Source organism: Rattus rattus, chromosome 1 (genome assembly GCF_011064425.1).
Source record: "Rattus rattus isolate New Zealand chromosome 1, Rrattus_CSIRO_v1, whole genome shotgun sequence".
NCBI classification, from domain to species: Eukaryota; Metazoa; Chordata; class Mammalia; order Rodentia; family Muridae; genus Rattus; species Rattus rattus.
The window spans coordinates 88,656,106-88,679,743 of record NC_046154.1 but is presented as its reverse complement, the minus strand read 5'-3'; the positions used below and the strand labels follow the sequence as shown (position 1 = coordinate 88,679,743).

General features: G+C 37.0%; 1 pseudogene; it reads left to right on the top strand.

Annotated features, from left to right (window-relative positions):
- The first annotated feature begins 3,937 nt into the window (after positions 1–3,937).
- Positions 3,938–8,114, top strand: LOC116897237 (annotated as a pseudogene).
- The last annotated feature ends 15,524 nt before the right edge of the window (positions 8,115–23,638 follow it).

Sequence of the window (23,638 nt, the reverse complement as noted above, 5' to 3'; positions counted from 1 at the left end):
AGTATATTTCATTTTAGTTGTTAATCATTTAATTTTAGAATATTACATTACACAGTGCCTATTAACAGTTACTATCTATTTCTTCCAACTCTTTATCTTAGCAAAGTCTAATATATTCTGTCTTTAGAGATGGGCAAATTCTAATCCCAACAAGCAGCTGAACAAGACAGATGCAACCCAAGCAATGGACAGAAGCCAGGAACCATGTGGTTGAATTAGAGAAAGACTGGAAGAAGTTGTGGAAGAGGGACAACCCCATAGGAAGACCAGCAGCCTCAATTAACCTTGACCTCTAAGATCTCTCAGACACTGAGCCACCAGACAGGCAGCATACGCCAGCTGATATGAGGCTCCCAAACCATATACAGCAGAAGGCAGCCTGTTCTGACCACAGTGAGAGAAGATGCACCTAGCCCTCGAGACACTTAAGGCCCTAGTGGCAGTATGGGATGAGGAACTGTCCAGAGGGTAGATGAGGAGAGGGATAATGACTGCATTGTAAAAAAAAAAAGTGAAAGATATTTAAAAAAGAAAGAAAGAAAAAAGCAAATGAACATCTTACAACTTATGGGAGTTTTGCTTTTTTTATTTAATGTTTTCCTGACTTATCCATACTTTACTGTTGCCTTGTAAGAGGTTTTTATACACATATACATATCCTTTTCCTCTATATAATTTATATTAGTTTGAGATATATTTTCCTTTTTTTACTGGCTTTAAAATATAAGGGTCTTTAGATTCTATTTTGCTAAAATTCAATTTGCTATAATTTATTACACATGTTTTTCTTCAATCATACCTAAGAAGAGAAAGTTGAAAGATAATTAAAAAATAAAGAAATAAAAAAGAAAACAAAGTGCTTACAACTTTAATCATAGCTAAGAAGATTTTGTCAAGCCCAGGTCATGAATATTTACCCCTATATTGTCTTCTAATATTTTTGTGATTTTAACTCTGCCACATACATGTGTACTCTGCAGTTTATATGACAGCTTATATATATATATATATATATATATATATATATGTCAAATTGACAGGTTCTTGAATTACTCTGAAGGCAGATCCTGTGAGGATACCTATGAAGAATTCTCTAGAATTAATTAATTAAGATGTGATTAAGAATTAATTAAAACATGAAGTTCCACTCTAAATGTGGAGAGTTCTGTTTCATAAGTTAGGGCCCTGGAGCAAATGAAAGAGAGAAGGCAAGCTGAGAACAAATCTACTTTTTGACTGTGGATTTAATGTCACCAATCAGCTCCTGCCACCATGTGTTTATCTGTGACAGAGCCATGGAATTGTAGATAGAAGACAAGCCTTCCTCAAGTTGATTCTGTTTGGGTATGTTGCATAGCAATGAGAAAAGTATTCGGTACAGTTTGTATTGTGCTTGGTGGGAAAGAAAGATCCTATATAGAAATGCAGTTATTCCAAGCCTGCACACTAGCACCACTGATGTCACTCGTCCATCTCTGTTCTGTCTTCCCCTTGAGACATCTTCAGTACCTTCAGTTTCCCTGAGATTTACATGAACTTGACATTTTCTAGATTAAAAAAGGCAAAACAAAACAAAAGCAAAACACAGAGGTATGTGAATATTTGAAGATTTCTATGTTGAATATGAGTCTCTAGATCAGTTTCAGATTTGGAAAGTTTTAATATAATCTTTATGTTTGCTTTGTGTGTTTGAGGCAGTTTCACTCTGCAGCACAGACTGGCCCCAAACTCACAGTCTTCTGGCCTCCCTAAAAGTGTCCTCAGAGTGGGAAGAGCAGGTGTGCATTATACCTCACATTGGTGAGACTTTTGATTTTCTAACCTATGATGCTTTTCAATACCATGGTAAAGTTATCTTGGTTTTGTCACAATAATTCAGTTTCCAACATATAAAACTTTGCATTCTTTGATTAAAAGTATAGGAAAAGGGTTGGGGATTTAGCTCAGTGGTAGAGCGCTTGCCTAGGAAGCACAAGGCCCTGGGTTCGGTCCCCAGCTCCGAAAAAAAAAAAAAAAAAAGTATAGGAAAAACTCATTATCTTAGTTTTTAATGATAATTGGACTAGTTTTCTTAATTTTTGTTTCTTGTTTTTATTATTATGAATTAGTAACAACACTTCTTTTTACTTATTTTTTATTTATGAAATTTATATTTCTAATATATCTTAACAATATTCTTTCTCTCCCCCAATTTTTCTCAAATACTCCTAAGTTCATGCTTTCTCTTTGTGTCTCTGTGTCTGTCTTTTTCTGTGTTCTCTCTCTGTCAAAAGAACAAATTAAATCAGAACAAACAAATTCATGACAAGGACTAGCTGGCAAACACAATGTAGATGCTAGGACTTTGTGGCCATTTTTTTTTTCATTTAGCTTTGATTTTGTTTTTGATTTTTCGGGTATTATTTGTTGCTTTCTTTTTTGTTCTTGTTGTTGTTGTTCTTGTTTTTGCTAACTATACTACTTTTAATCATTTCTAAGCAAATACTAATAAAAGATAAGCATGTTCATGTATACAAGTAATGAAGAGATGAATTTGAAATTGCCACTACTGATTTGTATCTTTATCACAATTTTATTGTCTTTGACATTGAAAACAAAAATTTTACATGACCTATCATAGAGGAAGATTTTATTTAGAAGTTTCCCTTGTGTAAGAAAGTACATTTGGCTGCTTTAGAATTTTGTCCCATTTTGGTTATAAGATTTTAAATTGTTCTTCATCAATTTAGGGTTTTTTTTGTTTTGTTTTTGTGTTTTTTTTGGTTTTTTTTTTGTTTTGTTTTCTTTTTGGTTTTTTTTTTTTTTTTTTTGTAATTCACAAAGCTACATACATTTTCTAAACACTTAGAACTGTCAAATAGGAAGTTGGAACCCAAAATGGATATGACCATCTCCAGGTTCAATCATTTAGGTTTGTCTGTGTGAAAAAATTTATTATTTAACATAAATTTCTAAAAGAGAAATAATTATCTGTATTCTTCTGGACTATATGCTTTGGGTTAAGTTCACACTTTACCTGTATGTTATCATCATTTGTTTCTTATTTTACTTTGTATTGATAACATGTTTTTCTCTGTAAGGTAAAGATTTTCATTCTTAAGCCTCAGATTATACAGTGTTACAAAAATGTTATACAAAGAATAAACTATGATGTGAGGTTACATAGAACATAAGAAACATAGAATAACCAGGATCTTTGACTAATATAAAGCACATGAGGGGACAATTTGTACTAAGTGGATGGTTTTGTTTTCGAGGTCACCAATAATACAGTGACAGTTACTAAGTTTACATATCAGGTCACTTGTTTTAGGAAGTGAAGAATTAAGTCAAGAGTGACAGCTGTTGTGTGATAATATAAAGTTCTGTTTTTTCCCTCCTCTGACTCAGGTTTTAACACTGTATTCAAAAGGACTGTTCAACATTTTTGCATGTAGCCAGAGAATGGAAATCTTTGGGAATTGAAACAGTGATGCAGATAGCCAGGCTACAAGCAGATTAAAATTGTATACATCCCATATGCAGACACCAAGCCCAGTCACTATTGCTGGTGCCAAAAAGTGCTTGCTCACAGGAGCCAGATATGGATGTCTCCTAAGAGGCTCTGCCGGAGCCTTTCTGATACAGATGAGGACGCTTGCCGCTAACCATTGGACTGAACAAAGGGAGCCCAATGGAGGAGTTAGAGAAAAGACTGAAGTAGCTGAAGGGTTTTGCAACCCCATAGAAAGAACAACAATATCAACCAACCAAACTCTACCAGTGCTCCCAGGGATTAAACCTTCAACCAATGAGTACACTTGGGGTACCCATGACTAGAGCCACATATGTATCAGAGGATGGCATTGTCCATCATCAATAGGAGGAAAAGCTCTTGGTCCTGTGAAGGCTCATTTCCCCAATGTTGGGGAGTGCCAGAATGTTGAGGTGAAAGTGGATGGGTGGGATTGGGAGCATCTTCATAGAAGCCGGGGTAAGTGAAGAGGGTATGGGAGTGGGGGGGGGAAAGGGGATAACATTTGAAATGTAAAAACATAAAACAACTAAGAAAAATAAAATTTAAAAGAAATTTGTATATATGAGACATTCAAATTACATTTGGTCATAATAGTATTTCCAAGGTGGTTGGTATATTTTAAAGTCACGTTGTCATTCTCTCATAAATAAGTAACAATTTTCTCATTTATTTAAAATTAAGCTCGTTGTGTGATTTGTTTTGACCACTTGAATAGTTCAGAATTGTTGCTCCACTTCCAGGAATACTGTTATGATATTTTTAGTTTCCACCTTTATATATTGAAATGTGCCTTCTTGTAAACTAACCCCATTCTGTAAACAAACCTAGGTGCTTATATTGGCGATGTACATTAAAGAGGACTCTCTGACTTGGCTGATAACTCCAGATGAACCTTTGGTCTGAAGGCAAGTGCCAATTATAAGGCAGGTGAATGCAAATTACTTGAGCCAACCCCAGCAGATACCAAGTGTAGTAGGGAATTCATTCTGACAAACTATATTCAAAATCTTCTGCTTCCAACTCTAACTTTAATGTTTATTAAACAGTATTTTTAATGATGGTTCTTAAATGGTTTTACCTCCCTTTTAGCCCACCACCCACCAGAAAGGATACAGGGGAATTGGATCTGTTTAGAGAGTCTTTGGAGCAACTCCTGTCTGTGTTGTCTGGAAATCAACGGTCCAGTTCAGAGGTTAGCAGGCAACAGCAGCTCTATATACTCGCAAACACTTCAAGGATGCACCAGCAGTCCAGTTTGGTAGAGTCGGGTTAGAGACAGCAGTGACAAGATCAAGCAGTGGCAGCCAGGTTTCAGCCTAACTTGCGGCAGCAGGAGGGATCTGGAGGGACAGCAGAAGTTCTCAGCTGTGACTCTGTCAGAGAAAAGAAGACCAGCAAAGACATGAGACCCACAAGTTTTATACAGCGATCTGTAGCAGCTAGACAAGCTCTGTCCCTGTCACTCTGTGAGTCCTATTTATACCCTCCAAACATCACATGGCCTCCAAAGGTCTTGCCTCAGTATGCATCTTACCTCAGCACATGCATCCAATCAGCCCAAGTCCAAACAACAAATTGCAGGACACCCACACAAGTCTTTCGAGTCCCAAAAAATGCAACTCAACTCTGCAATGTAAGGCAGATCAATACATGTATATTGTTAGCAAAAAATCCTTCATCACATGTCCCTTCATCTGCTTACTCAGAACATCCTCTCTCCTGTGTCTGCTTCAACCAAACTTCCTTCTGGAGTCTGCCTTAGCCTTTCTCACCTGTGTCCAGTTTAACAAAATGTTCTTTCTTGTGTTTTCTCCAGCAAAACACCATCCAACTAACTTTTCAAAAACAAAAATGAAAACAAAAAACAAAAACAAAAAAAAACCCCTTAAGTTTACACTTCATCCAACAATGTTAGACTGATATTTATTCAAACCAATGAAGTCGAAAAAATTCAATCACTACTTTTATCTGGTAGGATAACACATTATTTGTTGATGTAAGTTAAAAACAATCATATTGTTTAACCATACCTCCTATATCTGCCTATACATATGTACATACGTACATACTGCATACTTTCTTTCATCTATCTACCCAAAAATATTCCGTGTCTGCTTAGATTTAAGTAGTTTATATATTGTGCAAAATTTAATAATGAAACAAATGCTCTTGTTATTGTATTGCATTATTATTCTGGGAATTAGTTGAGTAAATTTTTATGTTGCATATAATTTGTCAGCTGCCACTAGAAAATATCTGCAGACTGTGAGCTTTCAAGATGTAGGCCCAAATCTTATAAACTGTAACATCCTCCACAGATATTTTCTCAATACTTAGATACCCCACAAGTGTTTCCCAAATATGTGCAGGAAAGATATGGTTAAAATTTAAACATTAAATAATTGAATTTTAAAATGTTAATGATTATAATAAAATGAACATAATATTATAATGACTATAATAATCATAATTTTATTATTGCTTTCTGACACTTGAATCCAAATTCAATAGCTATTAAGGGGGTTGGGGATTTAGCTCAGCGGTAGAGCGCCTGCCTAGAGAGCGCAAGGCCCTGGGTTCGGTCCCCAGCTCCGGAAAAAAAAAAAAAATCAATAGCTATTAAGGACAGTACCATGAGCCCAATCCCCATCATAGTAAAAGGTCAAAAGAAAAAAATTGACTGATTCAAAGACTAGAGCAGGAAATATGGCAGATGAACTTCTAATATGACAGAGTTCAAAGAAAGTGCTCAAGCATCAGTCAAAAAGCAAGTCTCATTGTGATGTTATAGGTAAATTAAAGGGATGCATGTACCAACTGGAAGGTTGTTAATGGCCAAAACTATAATGATATTGACAACTAAATTAAGTGATAGTAAATGATAAGCCTAACTATAAAGCAAATAACTATGACTAAGTATATGCACATGCGTGTAGGAACACACACTGGAGTTTGAGAAATGTACTGGTGGCCACATTAAAAAATCACCATTTCTTCCCCAATAACTATCCACTGCCAATAACTTCTCGGTAAGGGATAATATCTGGAAAGCATTTATTCTATCCACCCCAGAATTTATGTCAGATTTAGTGTTATGAAGATAACCATGACTTCTGTGAGTTCATGATTGCCATAGATATGTCACATCCCCAAGAAAGAATCTCAGGGCACTCTCTCCATCTTCCACTCTTACATCCCTTCTGACCCCTCTTTGGAGCTGTTTCCTGAGCTTTTCTGTCAGTAGGGTAAGAAAAGTGTTCCACTTAGGCCTGAAACTAGTGATGTAGAATATTTGAGCCAAAAAGGGCATAAGCAGTGAGGAACATGGGAGTATCAGAGAGAGAGAAGGTAACGGGAATTAATAATCTAAAGAAAGAGAATATGAAAACCCATGTGGAAGCCTATTGTCTCACAACTCAAGTGAAAAAAAAGTAGGGGATGGTAAAAGACGTATTGTATGTAGTAGTGGTCTGAACAGAAGTTTCACCCACAGGGTCTCCACAGTTAGTGTTGCTGTTAGGGGAGGTTTAACGGGACTTAAAATTTTGGAGTAAATGTGTCTTGCATTACAATCTGGAAATGACCCTGTGAAAGTCTGCAAGCAGAAACCTGTGGTTTGAATGATGAATATGCCCCCATAGGCTCATGTATTTGAACGCTTGGTCACGAATAACATTACTATTTGGGGACGCTTATGCATTACAGCCTTGCTGGAGGATGTGTGTAAGCAGAGGCAGGCTTTGAGATTATGCAGCCTCACCCTGCTTCCAATTTACACTCTTTGCTTTATTTATTTCCTTTTATTAAAAATAGATTGTTTTTTTTATATCCTAATTATGGTTTTCTCTCAATCTATTCCTCCCAGTTCCTTCCTACCTCCCCCTCCACATTCAGATCTACTCAGTTTCTGCCTCTCATTAAAAAAACAAAGAGACTACTAAGGGAAAATAATAAAATGCAATATAATATAATAATATAAAACAAAACAAGTTCATAGGAATAGGACTAAACCAACAAAGCAAAAGAAGAGTCCAAGAAAATGCACAGGGAGCAGACACAGATGCAAAAAGCCACTTGTTTTCACACTGAGAAATCCCATAAAGACACAAAACTGGAAGCCATAATATATATACAAAGGACTTGGGGCATAAAAGGAGAAAAATTAAAATTCAAATTAAAAAATGATGAACACACTTGTATTCTTTGCTGCTGGAGCCAGTGCTATGGTGGGGGTCAGCGAAGGATCCAAGATGGCTGCCTGGGTGTAAACTTGCTCTAAAAACCATTGGTTGGGTAGCTTTTGAGGAGATCATATCCAACAATCAAAAGACAATCGCTGACTCCCTATAGTCCTGGAAAGAGACCCTCCATACCAGGTGGACTAATCTGCCTGGAAACCACCAGCAATTGAAGAACTGTGCTGAGTTCCTGTCTGGGTCTTAGATCGGGATCCATAATTTGAGTAGCAGTTGGAGAAAATGAAGAACATAATTCCGTTTGAACAGATGATGACTGACAACTTAAATGAGGCCTTTCCAGAAACCAGTTAGACAAGAAATACCCAAAATGGTCCCACTAACCCATCGAGATCCTGTGAAGTAGTCCAGGAGGGAGCCCCAGCCAATATGAAAGTGAACAGTTACATAGTAAAGAAAAATTTTTAAAAATAATTTTTTAGTAAGTAAAAGAAATGGTTGTGACATGACATTATAAGACAAGGAACCTAAAAGATGTTGTCAGCCGGTTTCCTTTTGGCTATCTCTTGCCAGGCATGCAGCCTACCCTTAACAGTAGTTTATTTGTCAAGTGGGACTCCCTTGAAATAAATTAAATATTCATTTGCAAATGGTTATCAGTTGGAGACTGCTTCTGGGTTAGGAATTGGGGCACATGTTTGCTTTATCTGTACATGCAACCTTAGTCTTTGTGGGTTCATATGTGCATTCATACTGCATGTTTAGAAGCTTTATTTTCTTGGTATCCTTCATTCCCTCTTATACTCTGTCTCCTTCTCTTCCTCTTCAGCAGTGTTTCCTGAGCACTGAGATGAGGCAATTTGATGACAAAATACATTTAGGGCTGGGTGTTCCAAGGTCTTTTTTCTCTACATATTGTGTGGCAATGAGTCTCTATTTGTTCCCATCTGGTACAGGAGGAAGCCTTTTTGATAATGGCAGAGCAAAGTCCTGATCTATGGATATAGTAGAATATCAGTAAGATTCCTTTAATTGCTACTATATTCTTTTCATAGAACAGTAGTGTTGGATTTTACCCTAGATTTCTGGGCTATCTAGTATCAGGTTCTTGGTTACTAAGCAGCGTTGGGTGTGCGTTCCACCTCTTAGAGTGGGCACTAATTCAAACTGGATATTCAGTGGTTACTCCCACAGGCTTTATGCCACCATTGTGTTAGCATATCTTGTAGGCAGGGCACTGTTGTATATCAAAGGGTTTGCGGCTGAATTGGCCTTTACATTTTGGTAACATACAGAATACTTTCTGGTACTCAGAATAATAGCTCATGGCATAAAGGTTCTAGGTAGGCAACAACTCTACTTCTAAATGCTCAGTAGGTTGTTTTCTTCAGCAATAAGGTCTTGCTCTCAGTTTGTGGAGAGAAAGATATGGGGATTCCCATAGGATGCCATTGACTAAAAGCCAATTAGATATAAGCTATTTCTGGTACAGGACAGCTCATTTATTGACAAAAGATGCTAGCTGGGGTTCTATCTCCCTATTATTCAGTGATGTAACTGAGATTTTATACATATATGTATATATATATATGTATATGTGTGTGTGTGTAGAGAGAGACTAAATATCTATATATAGACTATATAGTTTATATATAAAAATTTTATTATGTGTATTAGATATGTATATGTTGTAGTATATGTTACTACCAAGGCAATATACACAAAGATGGGTTTCTTTGAGGGTCTATAATTACAGAGGGCTAAAAGTCCATCGTGGTACACAGATATGACACCAGACAAACATAGTGGCAGGAATAGAAAGCCGAATGATCACATTTTTAGATGTGAAAGGAAATTGGTGGGACTTGGATAGCCACTCTGAGAATCAGTGTGGTGGTAGATTTCTACCACATTAGCTTTCCATACTTAATTAGGCTTCAAGTGGCTCTTCAGCTTAATTTATTTACATTTTTTCTCTCATTCCCTTTTCTCTCTCCCAACCTGCTTGATCCTCTTGTTCTCATTCCCCTGCCTCCTGGTCAAACTATAACTGTCTATTCTATTTCCCTTTCCCAGGGACATCTATCTGCCCCCACCCTTGTCCCTTATCCTATAAAAAAACTCTATGTTTCTACAGATTATAGCCTGTTTATCATTGAATTAACAGTTAATATCGAAATATAAGCAAATATATACCATATTTGTCTTTCTGGATCTTTGTTACCTCATTCAGAATGATTTTTTCTACTTCCATCCATTTACCTACATATTTCATAACTCCACTTTCTTTTTTTTTTAACTTTATTAAATTTTGTGTTTCTTATTTACATTTCGATTGTTATTCCCTTTCCCTGTTTCAGGGCCAATATCCCCCTCCCTTTCTATATAAGTGTTCCCCTCCCCATCCTCCCCCCATTACCGCCCTCCCCTCAACAATCACGTTCACTGGGGGTTCAGTCTTGGCAGGACCAAGGGCTTGCCCTTCCACTGGTGCTCTTACTAGGCTATTCATTGCTACCTATGAGGTTGGAGCCCAGGGTCAGTCCATGTATAGTCTTTGGGTAGTGGCTTAGTCCCTGGAAGCTCTGGTTGCTAGGCATTGTTGTACATATGGGGTCTCGAGCACCTTCAAGCTCTTCCAGTCCTTCCTCTGATTCCTTCAACGGGGGTCCCGTTCTCAGTTCAGCGGTTTGCTGCTGGCATTCGCCTATGTATTTGCTATATTCTGGCTGTGTCTCTCAGGAGCGAGCTACATCCGGTTCCTGTAGGCCTGCACTTCTTTGCTTCATCCATCTTATCTAATTGGGTGGCTGTATAAGTATGGGCCACACGTGGGGAAGGCTCTGAATGGGTGTTCCTTCTGCCTCTGTTTTTAACTTTGCCTCCCTATTCCCTGCCAAGGGTATTCTTGTTCCCCTTTTAAAGAAGGAGTGAAGCATTCGCATTTTGGTCATCCCTCTTGACAACTCCACTTTCTTAATGGCTGAGTGATATTCCACTGTATATAAATGTACCACGGTTTCTTTATCCATTAATCTGGTGATAAATATCTAGTTTTTTCTAGTTTCTGGCTATTATGAATATAGCAGCAATGAAAATATTTGAGCAAGTCTCTCTGTGAAAATTCTTTCAGGTATATGTGCCCATAATTTGTGTAGTGAGGTCTTGAAGTAGATTGGTTCCTGTCTTCCTGGGGAACCCCCACACTGATTTCCATAGTAGATGTACAAAGCTGAAGTCCCACCAGCTTGTTTTGCATTGGGAAATGTGATATTTCAGCTTCCTGCTCTAGGCATCATATTTGTCTGCTATCAAACTCCTACCAAAATAGACTTTTCTACAACTGTGCAGAAGGGCCTTTATACAGCCTTCTACAACTACAGACCCAAAGAAACTCTTCTTTCTATAGCTTCTTTCTATAGCTATTGTTTTGATGGTGGCATTTTATCAACAGCAACAGCAAAGTTTCTAATAGACATGTGAAATGTAAGAAAGGGGAAATATTGAGTGATAAAAGATTAAGTGGTGACAGAGGTAGGATATTAAAGGACAGGGAGAGACAGTGTGTGGATTACCAAAACTAAGGACATATGGAAAATACTAATTGAATCTCAGTCTTTAGTCAGCTAATTTCAAAATACAGCTTATTTTTTTAAAACTTCAAAATGAATTAGAATGTATCCATGCACAAAATTCAGGTTATCAAATGAAAATTGCAGCTTAAGACATGAGATATCTCTTTGTGGTAGTGGTTAAGGAATCTCCAGAGGACTTGAAAACAGAAAGGGATATTAGTATTTCACTTGGTTATTTACCATGATACATGGTAAGTCCCTATTGTGGAAGATACCAAAGACTTTGCCAGCAGGAACATCAGAAATTCATGTCAAACTGACTGAAAAATCTTTTTCCCTGCTATCTAGATTTTATAGTGACAAAAAGTACCACGCAGGGTGTTATGATAAAAAAAGACATCAGTAGTCATCCTCAGTGTTGGAACTTGATTGCTGCAATACCAGCCTCCAAGACAAGATGTTCGATAGTGTTATGTCTGGTATATGTCTATTTTCTGATTAGATTTGATCCTGCTCACAAGAGAGAACTTTATGCCCAGTACTCTAACATAAGTCAAAGGTTTCAGGCTGTGAAGGTTATAGAACAAAAGGTAGAACCCACTTTTGTTAGTTTGCTAATAGGTGTCAAATTGCCTCCTAAATCTTTATGAATAGATTTATTATTCATATATAATGTTATGCACATATATATACATATATATTTAACTGGTCTCAACCTTCCACATAGAAGCTTCTTCTTGCAGTGGACAGCCATCAATAGGCAGACATACAACTAGCCAAAGTGCTAACAAGAGGATGTCTGAATATTTATACCTTTAAGCCTCATACAAAAGATTTCCTGTAGTCTGGAGCAAAACCAGTTTCTATCTATGTAAATATCAGGATATTAAATTCCATATGTTACATGCCAGATGCTTTCATCTGCTGCAGCTGTGCACAGTGAGCTGACAGTTTGTGTTTGTCAAGCAAAAGAAGTGTGATTCCACGCAAAAAGAAAGGCTATAGCTGACGGGGAGAGAGGGCAACAAGTATAACTGACTTGATTCAGCAGTCTGTCGAGTTATAGAACTGAACAGTTGGGATTTCACTGAACAGTGGGGCTTAAAGTTGGAAGAAGCTGCAAAGGTTCCTTGGAAGTGGACATTCCCTTTGATATTTATTTTTTTAAATCATATTAAAATGTGTGTGCATATGATTAGGAGAAGCGTGAGATGAGGAGGTTACCGTTGGTCTTATGTGCAATTGGTCATTACAGAAGAAAATGATTAGAATGCTTGAGGAGGAGAGAGATGTCCAATAGAGTTTCATATATCCCAGGACGGTCCTGAAATCATTATGTAGGAGAAGATGTCCCTGAACTTCTAATTCTCCCTACTCCACTTCCTGACGTTTTCTGAGAACTGGAACTTGAGACCTGAGCTTCCACAGCCTGATTGGTGTAGTTCTACGGGTCAAACAAACTCATTCTCTTTAATATTTCCCATTTTGATTTGAATGATTCTAGATTCTGAAAATAAAGCATAAATCCCTGGTTATTAGCCATAAGGACGGAAAGATAGGAATCATGGTTGTTAAACGTATGGGGAAGCTTGACATTCCACAAAATAGGACAGGTTATCAGCAAATGGATTCAGTATCAGGAGCCATGAATTATGCTTTGAGATCTTTCAGCAAAATACAAAAATATAGCTGTTTCTCTGTAGTGGTTTCTCTAAAATAGCTTAGATACCCCCATGTATGAGTTTGTATCACTGTTTTGCATCTCATTATTTCAGGACTTAATGTCCAACTGGACAGTAACTTCCTGTCCTTCTGCCTCAGTACCTTCATCTGTATTGAGTGAGCACCATGCATCTCTTATGAACAGCATATAAAATTCAACTACAGAATGTGTGAAAAGGAGCGTACCCGGGCGATTGGTGTTTTTGCAGTACACAGCGCCCGTTGCCCTTTTCTAGGACTAAAAATATATTTTAAAAGGCAGTTATAGATTTAAGTCCTAATAGAAAACCAAGAAAGAAGAAGTGTAAGGATTTAATGTAAGGTCTTGAGTTTCTGACAGACCCCATGGCACAATGTTGGAAGGGTCTTATGCATTTGAATATGGATCTTTGAAAAGAGAAACACAGGACAAAGTGCTATGTCCAAAGTCAATGCAGGTTGCAGTTCACCTGTGCAGTCAACACAGTTTCAGAACATTGACTTTAATAAATTAACTAATTAATGTTTATTTATTTATTAGTTCAGGCAAACAGATGGACTTAGAATGTGTAATGTTAAGCAATGTTCTATAATCTTGGAGAAAAACGAATGTTCTCCCTTGTGCATGGGTCTAATCTATAACAAATATGCATATAGGTAGATTTTATATGGGTAAAGTGCAACATGCAGACAGGTGAATGCACAGAGGTAAATGTTAGGTAATTAAGAGAGACTGTATGAAGGTGATGGATGCTTGAGTCATGAAAAAGAATATAATCCTAACAGTTTTAATCTACTTAATCTAGATATTTTTCTTTCTTCATGGCATATAAATGCATAAAAATAAACTTGATAGTAAAAGCACAAAAATCCAGTGTTGAGACAAAGAACAAATATAGTAAACACAAAAAGTTCCACAACTTCAAAATGGCTATCCTAATTGTGTAGAAATTCTCTAAAATGTAATATGGACTTGGGGTCTGACTAATTTCACAGAGTGACTTTTTTTTACAAGTCTGTTATAATAAAGTTTCAATTCATACAGATCTTTCACTTCCTTGATTAGAGTTACCCCAATATATTTTATATTATTTGTGGCTATTGTGAATCCTAATTTCATCGCTTCTCAGCCTTTTAGCTAAGATCAAGAGTGAAGCCTAAGTTCTTTCTTAGCCTGTTTATCATTTGTATAAAGAAAGCCTACTGGTTTGTTTGAGTTAGTTCTTTATCTGACCACTGTGCTGAAGGTGTTTATCAGCTGTAGAAGTTCACTGGTAGAATTTTGGGGGTAGCTTATGTATTCTATCAAATCATCCACAAATAATGATACTTTGACTTCTTGCTTTCTAGTTTGAATCCCTTTGATCTTCTTTATTGTCTAATTCCTCTATCTAGAACTTCGAATACTATATTGAACAAATATATAGAGAGTGGGCAGCCTTGGCTTGACCCCATTATTAGTGGAAATGCTTTAAGTTTGTTTCTATTTAATTTGATGTTGGCTACTGGCTTGTTGTATATTGCTCTTATTGTATTTATATATGTGACATGTCCACATAATCTTCACTTTATCATGAAGGGGTAGAGTGAAAAAGTCCGGGAGTGGGGACTCAGAAGAGGGGCCACATTAGGAATGTAAATAAATAAAATGATTAAAAATAAGGAAAGAAAATTCCAGTTCAAAAGAACTATAAGTATCTTGTGTCAAGATAGGGAATGAGGGCCTAGAGTAACAGAAATATACTGAGAGCATAATGCTTCCAAAAATTCTGTTTCCTGGGACCCTTTTCGGAGACATTTGAACAGGAGACAAATGGCTCATGTAGTGCAGGGTGGCTTGCTCCAAGCACCCAGTATGTGCCTCTGTTGATAACTCTAAGAGCCAGCCCAAGGGCACTTTGAGTTTTCAGTTAACACAAAGCATACTTATATGATTTCTTTTCTTTAATTTTCTTCTCTCTTCTTTTTCTTTTCTTTCCTTCTTTCTTTCTTTCTTTCTTTCTTTCTTTCCTTCCTTCCTTCCTTTCTTTCTTCCTTTCTTTTTGTTTGGCTTCTATGTCCTGAAACTTACAGAACATCTCCACCCTTGCTCACCTTCAGCTGGTGAACATCTTTGCAAATTTACTGAGAATATGGAACCAGTCAAGAGACTGGTGGTGATTTCACCACCCCCTCTATCACATCTGTACCTTCCTCACCATCTACATTCAATTTCTTTATATATGCTGACAGAAGGTTTAACGTGTCTCCTATTCAAATGTTAATGAATTAACTGTCCTCAGGGTTCTTAGCCAAGATCACAAATGCCAAATAGCTATGAATCTATGTGCATACTCTCCTTTCATCAAAAGTATTTCTCAGGCATTTATCTTTCTATTGTGCAAAATTACCACCAGTTTTCTCATTAACAAAGCTTGGGAAATAGATGTATGAATATGATGAAAATAGTATATATATTGCATAGTACAGGGCTCAGCAATGAACCCCAGGTTGTCAGGCTTGGAGGCAATCCATCTTTCTCTACTGATCTCATCAGCTCTGAAATGTCCATCTTAACTGCTCAGTGAGGCACCTGTGTTGAGAGGTTGGCTTGACAGCTGAATATAAAAATGTGGTGCTAAGTAAAATCATACCAGAAAATATCTGGGACTCATCAAAAAGATGGGATTTTAAAGGCTTGAGATGGAATAAGTGAGTGCAGGGAAAGAGAAACTATGCTGGAGCCCTAGGCAGTCAATGGTTAGGACTAGAAGATATAGGAGGGAATCTTCAAAGACAGCTTCAGGGGGGTCAAAGAAGAAGGAACAAAACTAGATGAATGAAATGGTTTGCCTTAGATAGGGTTTTACTGCTGTGAACAGACACCATGAGCAACACAAGTCTTATAAAAGACAACATTGAATTGGGGCTAGCTTACAGGTTCAGAGGTTCAGTCCAGTATCTTCAAGGCAGGGATATGGCAGCATCGAGGCAGGCGTGCTGCAAGAGGAGCTGAGAGTTCTACATCGTCATCTGAAGGCTACTAGTGGAAGACTGGCCCATGCCCACAGTGACACTTCTACTCTAACAAGACCAAACCTCCTAATGGGGCCACTCCAAGTCTGACAACCTAGGGTTTACTGCAGAGCCCTATATAATATGCATGAAGAGAACCAGCTCTGTAAAATTGTTCATGGATCTACAAACACACACTATTGAATATGTGTGCATAAGTGTGTTTACACACATATATAGTCAAGCAAAATTAATTAATTAATAAGTATGAGACAAACTCTCCAGACCCAAAGTCATGATATTGTTCTAGTACCCTAGCACTAAATCTTCTAGAGACATAATTTCGTACATAATCTCTTATGAAAATTCCTATCTCTTTTTAAGGCAAAATAGTTTGTAACATTGTGTGCTCCTCCCATTCTGCTGCCCATCTCCAATTCTTTCACTCCTTATCCTCTGTCTTATTCTTTCCTTTCTGCCCCAATTTACCAATATTTAACCCTCCTCTCCCTTCAAATTATACATGAAATATTACTTTTCATAACTTGCACCCTGTCTCATTGCTAAAGACTTCCATATCCTATCACCCAAACAACCCTTCTGTTTTCTCATACTCCACACGTCAATATGTCCTCTGGTAGACAAAGTTGCCTTCATTTAAAATTTCCTCCTGAAAGACACAAGCTGTATATAATCTTCCTATACAGGTTTGAAATATTTGTATATTATGGCATGGCCAAATTGGGGAAATTTGCAGATTCGTAGCCTCATTACTTATCACAGCATTGTGTACTAAGCAAAGCTAACATCTCAGCAATTTTCAAAAGTATAATATTTTCTCATTAACTGAGGTCAGTTGGTTTTACAGTAGATATATATATATATATATATCAGTTGGTTTTACAGTATATATATATATATATATATATATATATATATCCTTGATAAAATCCCTCAGTTCTCTCTTTCTCTTACCCCTTATGCTTCCACAAAATTTCTTCTTCCCTCCCAATTTTATGTCTTTTATGCAGGTGTGTGTGTGTGTATGTGTGTGTGTGTGTGTGTGTGTGTGTGTGTGTGTGTGCAAAGTGAGTGTAATCCGCAGTACTTAATTTGGGTTGTTCACATAAACATACATGAAGGGTTATTTATCTGAAAACATTCTTTCACTACTACTTTTAACTGTCCACAATGCACCTTGTTGGGTGAGTTATTTGTTACTCACTACCTATTGTGGAATGGTAATGGGATCATTTGTATACATAACTTATTAAAATTCACATATTTGTCCCAAAGCATTTTCCTCCTTCTAGTCTCCTAGTTTCTTTCCCCCTTCCATCTCATCCAGATCCACTCCCTTTCTGTCTCTCAATAGCAATAAACAGGCTTCTAAGTGATTATAATAAAATATAACAAAATAAAATATAGTAAGATAAATAAAAAACTTCCACATCAGAGTTGAACCAGGCAAAAGAAGGAAATGAGCACAAGGGAAGGCACAAGAATCAGAGACCCACTTTTCACACATTCAGAGCTCCCACAATAACATTAAGTTGCAAGCCATAATATATACATAAGACTGGGCAATGCAGGTCCTTGTCATACTGCTTCAGTCTCTGTGAATTCATAGGAACTTTGTTCATGTTGATTTAGAAGGCCTTGGAGTTTTTGGTTATTTGTTTGGTTGTTTTGGGGTGTGTGTGTGTGTGTGTGTGTGTGTGTGTGTGTGTGTGTGTGTGTGTCCTCAATCTTTTCTGGCACTTGAAATATGTTCGCCTCCTATTCCATGGGGTTCCCTGAGCTCTGAGGCAAGGGATTTAATGGAAATATTCCATCTAAGGCTGAGTGTTCCAAGGTTTCTCACTCTACATGTGTCTAGTTGTGTGTCCTGTTCTCATTCAGGACTTGTACAGTCACTGCTACTGTGAGCTCATATATGTGACGGTTATATCACAAGCAGAAGACAGCACTCTTGTATATTTTTTCTGCCTTCCTAAATTCTCATGATTCCCCCTAAGCATTTCAAGCTTAATACAGTAGTCTATTTTAGGGTTAAGCACTCAACAATCACTAATTATCAACTCTTTGGCCAGTTATAAGTCTGCAGTAACTGTAGCAACTTTCAACAGATTATTTCCTGACCAAAGCTGAGAGCAGCCTTAATCTTAAGTCACAGGTTCTAGGATGGAAGCTTGCAATGTATTGTAAATAAATGTGAGCTTCTTTCTTTTAATGCAATATAGTGCCCAATGGTATTTTTATAACATATTTTTATTTGTTCATCTCTTGACTGCTATGTGATCTGACTGAGTAATTATCACATCTGTTGAAAGTTAAATCCTGCTTCAGTGGAATGCATAAAGTTACATTAGCCTTTGTTGGAAGAAGTCAGATCATAACACACCTTACTAGATACTGTCTAAAATTTCTCTTAGTCAAAGAATAAAAGCCATTTTCCAGGTCTTGGTTGACATGGCCCTGGATTTAGTCTCCGTGAATTTCCCTTTGGTTTCTGTTCTATTCTAATGATTTTCTTCCTCTTTTTTTCCTCATCCATCAAGATAGTCTCCTGAACATCCTCTTCCTGGTGTCGCTTCATGTTTGCTAGCTAATCTGTTTTTTACACTTATACTGTTAATGGTTCCATGGCATGACTTAAGACGCTACCTTATAATAAAAGGCTAGAAAAAAATTGCAAGCAAATTGTCCCGAGAAAAAAGCCGGAGTAGCCATTCTAATGTTGAATAAACTTCAAAACTCAACTCTCATCAGTGGGCAGATCATGGAAACAGAAACTAAACAGAGGCACAGTGAAGCTAACAGAGGTTAAGAGTCAAATGGATTTAACAGGTATCTCTAGAACATCTCATCCTAAAACAGAAGAATATACCTTCTCCCCAACAACTCACAGTACCGTCTCCAAAATTGACCATATATTTTGTCAAAAAAAGTGCTCAATAGATACAAGAAAACTGAAATAATCTCATGCATCCTATCAGATTACCATGGACTGAGGCTGGTCTTCAATAACAGCAAAAACAACGAGAAGCCTACATATACATGTACAATACTCTACTCAATGATAACATGGACAAAGAAGAAATAAAGAAAGAAATTAAAGACTTTTTAGAATTTAATGAAAATACAGGCAGAACATACCAAAATGTATGGAATACAATAAAAGCAGTACTAAGAGGCAAACTATTCCACAAAATAGAAACAGAAGGAACACTATCCCATTTGTTCTTTGAAGTTACAATTATGCTAAAATGTAAACCACAAAAAGAAAGATCCTACAAAGAAAGAGAACATCAGACCAATTTTCCTTATGAATATCCATGTAAAAATAATCAATAAAATTCTCACAAACCAAATCCAAGAACACATCAAAACAATAATTCACCATGACCAAGTAGTCCTCATCCCACAGATGCAAGGATGGTTCAATATACAGAAATCTGTCAATGTAATACACTATATAAACACACTCAAAAAAAAAAGAAAAAAAAAACAGAAACAAAAACAAAAACAGATGATCATCTCATTAGATGCTGAGAAGACATTCAAAACAAAATTCAACACCCCTTCATGGTAAAAGGCTTGGAAAGATCATGAATTCAATGTTCATACCTAAACATAGTAAAAGCAATATAGAGCAAACCAGTAGCCAACATTAAACTAAATGGAGAGAAACTTGAAGCAATCCCACTAAAATCAGGGACTAGACAAGGCTGCACACTCTCTCCCCATGTATTCAATATAATACTCCAAGTCCTAGCCAGAGCAATCAGACAACAAAAGGAAGTCAAAGGAATACAAATTGAAAATGAAAAGGTAAAAATATCACTCTTTGCAGATTATATGATAGTATACTTAAATGACCCCAAAAATTCCACCAGAGAATTGCTAAACCTGATAAGTGGAAGATATAAAATTAGCTCAAACAAATAAATAGCCTTCCTCTACTAAAAGGATAAAGAGGCTGAGAAAGAAATTAAGGAAACAACACCCTTCACAATAGTCACAAATAATATAAAATACTTTAGTGTGAGTCTAACCAAGCAAGTGAAAGATCTGTATGACAAGAATTTCAAGTCTCTAAAGGAAAAAAAATTGAAGAACTGAGAAGATTGAAAGATTCCCGCATGCTCATGGATTGGCAGGATTAATGTAGGAGAAAATGGCCATCCTGCTGAGTGCAGTTTATACATTCAGTGCGATCCCCATTAGAATTCCAACTCAATTCTTCAGAGTTAAAAAGAGTAATTTGAAAATTCTTTTGGAATAACAAACCCAGGATAGGGAAAACTATTCTCAACAATAAAAGAACTTCTAGGGGAATCACCGTCCCTCACCTCAATCTGTATTACAGAGCAATAGTGATTTAAAAATGCATGATTTGGGTACAGGTATTTCAATAGAATAGAATTGAAGACCCAGAAATGAACCCACACACACCTATGGTCACTTGATCTTTGACAAAGGAGCTAAAACCATCCAGTGGAAAAAAGATATCCTTTTCACCTGGTGGTCAGCATATAGAAGAATGCAATTCGACCTTTCTTATTGCCCTGTACATAACTCAAGTTCAAGTGGATCAAAGACTTACACATAAAACGAGATACACTCAAACTAAAAGAAGAGAAAGTTGGAAAGAGCCCTAAACACATTGGCACAGGTGAAAATTTTCTGAACAGAACACCAATGGCTTATGCTCTAAGATCAAGAATTGAGAAATGGGACCTCATAAACTTGTAAAGCCTCTGTACTACAAAGGGCACTTTAAATAAGATAAAATGGCAATCAACAGATTTGGAAAAGATCTTTACTAAGCCTAGATCAGATAGAGGACTAATATCTAATATATACACAGAACTCAAGAAGTTAGATTTCAGAGAACCAAATAACCTTATTTAAAAAAAGAAAATGGAGTACAGAACTGAACAAAGAATTCTCGCTGAGGAATATTGAATTCCTGAGAAGCACCTAAAGCTTTGTTCAACAGCCTTTGTTATCAAGGAAATGCACATCACAACAACCCTGAGAGCCCATCTCACAGCAACCAGAATGGCTAAGATCAAAATCTCAGGTGACAGTCAGCATATGCTGGCGAGGATGTGGAAAAAAGAGGAACACTCTTCCATTGTTGCAAGCTGGTACAACCACTCTGGAAATCTGTCTGAATGTTTCAGAAAATCGGAAAAAATACTATCTGAGGACCCAACTATACCACTTCTGGGCATCTACCTGAAACATACTGCAACATAAAACCAGGACACATACTTCACTATGGTCATAGCAACTTTATATATAATAGTCAGAAGCTGGGAAGAACCCAGATGTCCTTCAACCGAAGAATGGATACAGAAAATATGGTACATTTGCATAATGGAGTACTACTCAGCTATTACAATGACTTCGTGAAATACTTAGGCATATGGATGAAACTAGAAAATTTCGTCCTGAGTGAGGTAACCCAGTCACAAAAGAATACACATGATATGTATCACTGATAAATAGATATTAGCCCCAAAACTCAGAATACCCAAAGTACAATTCACAGACAATATGAAGCTCAAGAAGAAGGACAATCAAAATGGGGATGCTTTTGTCCTTCTTAGAAGGGAAAACAAAGTATTCACAAGAAGAAATACAATGAGAAAGAGTGGAGCAGAGCCTGAAGGAAAGGCCATCCAGAGACTGCCCTACTAGGAGATGCATCCCATATGCAACCACCAAACCCAGTCACTATTAGCTGATGGCAAGAAGAATTTGCTGACAGGAGCCTCATATGGATGTTTCCTGAGAGGCTCTGCCAGAGCATTACTGGATGCAGATCAAGATATTTGCAGCTAACCAGTGGAGTAGAGAACGGATTGAAGGAGCTGAAGGCCTTTGCATCCCGCCCCCATATAAAGAATAACAATATCAACAAACCAGGCACGCCAGAGCTCCCAGGAACTAAACCACCAATCAAAGAGTACACATGTAGGGACCCTTGGCTCCAGCTGCATATGGAGCAGAAGATGATATTGTCTGACATCAATATGAGAAGCCCTAGGTCCTGGGAAGGCTCATTTCCCCAGTGTAGGGGAATACCAGCATGTTGAGGTGGGAGTGGGTGCTTGGGGAGCATCCTCATAAAAGCAGGAGGAGGGACTATGGGAGAGGGCAGAACCAGGAAAGGGAATAACATTTGAAATGTAAAGACATAAAATATCCAAGAAAAATGTGTAACAGAGTAAGGCATGGTGCATGGAAGAGTTTGAAGGGAGGAAATGAAGGGAGATACGATGTAATTATACTCTGATCTCAAAAATAAAGGAAAGGAAAGCATCTGTATGGTCTTTGGGATTAGGATGGAAGATTGCAACATGGTGATGGTGAATAACCTTGAGGAAAGTTTCTCTTAAAAGACAGAATTAGGCTCCAGAAAGACTATCAACTGAAGATTTGACCATTAACCCAAATATGTCTCCATGAGCTCATCTTAACCCTAATTGACTCTTATTCTGGAGGCAACTTATCCATTCAGTGAGTTGGAGAATCCATAACAGTCCATGTGTTTGGTGATCGGTCTCTCATGGAGCCTGACTCAGCCCCCTGATCTAGCCTTAGCCCTTCTCAGTCAGAAGTCCACAGGCACTAGTGTCTATATAAACTCTGCTCATCTGAAAGGTATAAGAGGCAACTGTGTTTACTCCTACACATGTTTAGAGAGCTCAAAATCATCAGCACTCAAGAAAACATAACAATAAGACAAATTACTAAAGCTCTCATAACAACCCTGAAAAGATGGTAATGCAAAACTACTTGACAAAAGAATTGGCATAACTGAATATCCAGAAGTCAGTGGACTACAGGAGAGCACACATGAGGAACTAAATAAAAATCAAGGCAAAAGCAGCATGTGCAGAATAAGAAATTCTTAATGGCATAGAGGTAATATGAAAGACCTAAACACAGACCCTGGAAGTGGATAGTCCAACAACTCAGTGGAAACACCAACAAATTAATTTAGTTGAAGACAAATTTGAAATTGTCCAGGTTTCTTTGTTTGTTTGTTTTTAAATGAATGATGGAAACAAATAACAAAAACAAACAAAAACATTGGTCTTCCACTAATGTACAAATTATGCTATCCCAAGTTCCTTATTGAACAGACACATGATAGAAGGAAAAGACAAACTACGTTTGTTTGCAGATGGCATGATCTGGATTTTATAAAATAACTGCACACAAAACGACTAAATAAATATTCTCTTAGGGATTTAAGTGTATTCAATAAAGGTGTTGGCTATAGCATCTTACGATGATCAGTTGTGTTTGACATATCTGAAAAGGAAATTAAGATGAGTCATATACACTAATATTGTAAAGAATAAAATATATTGGAATAAATTTACCAAGGACTTTACAGAACCATGAACAACAGCAACAACAACAAAAAAAAAAAACATTGACAAAGGATACTTTACAAAGATAAAGATCAATGTTAGGATATCCTGTTATTATAGATTTAAAACAGGATTATTAAAGTGTACAATAATCCAAAGCAAGCTACAGATCCAATTAAATTTCTATTAATAGCCAAGTACATATTACAGAATTCAAAAAAAGTTTCAGATTTATTTTGAATGGGTATTAATTTAACC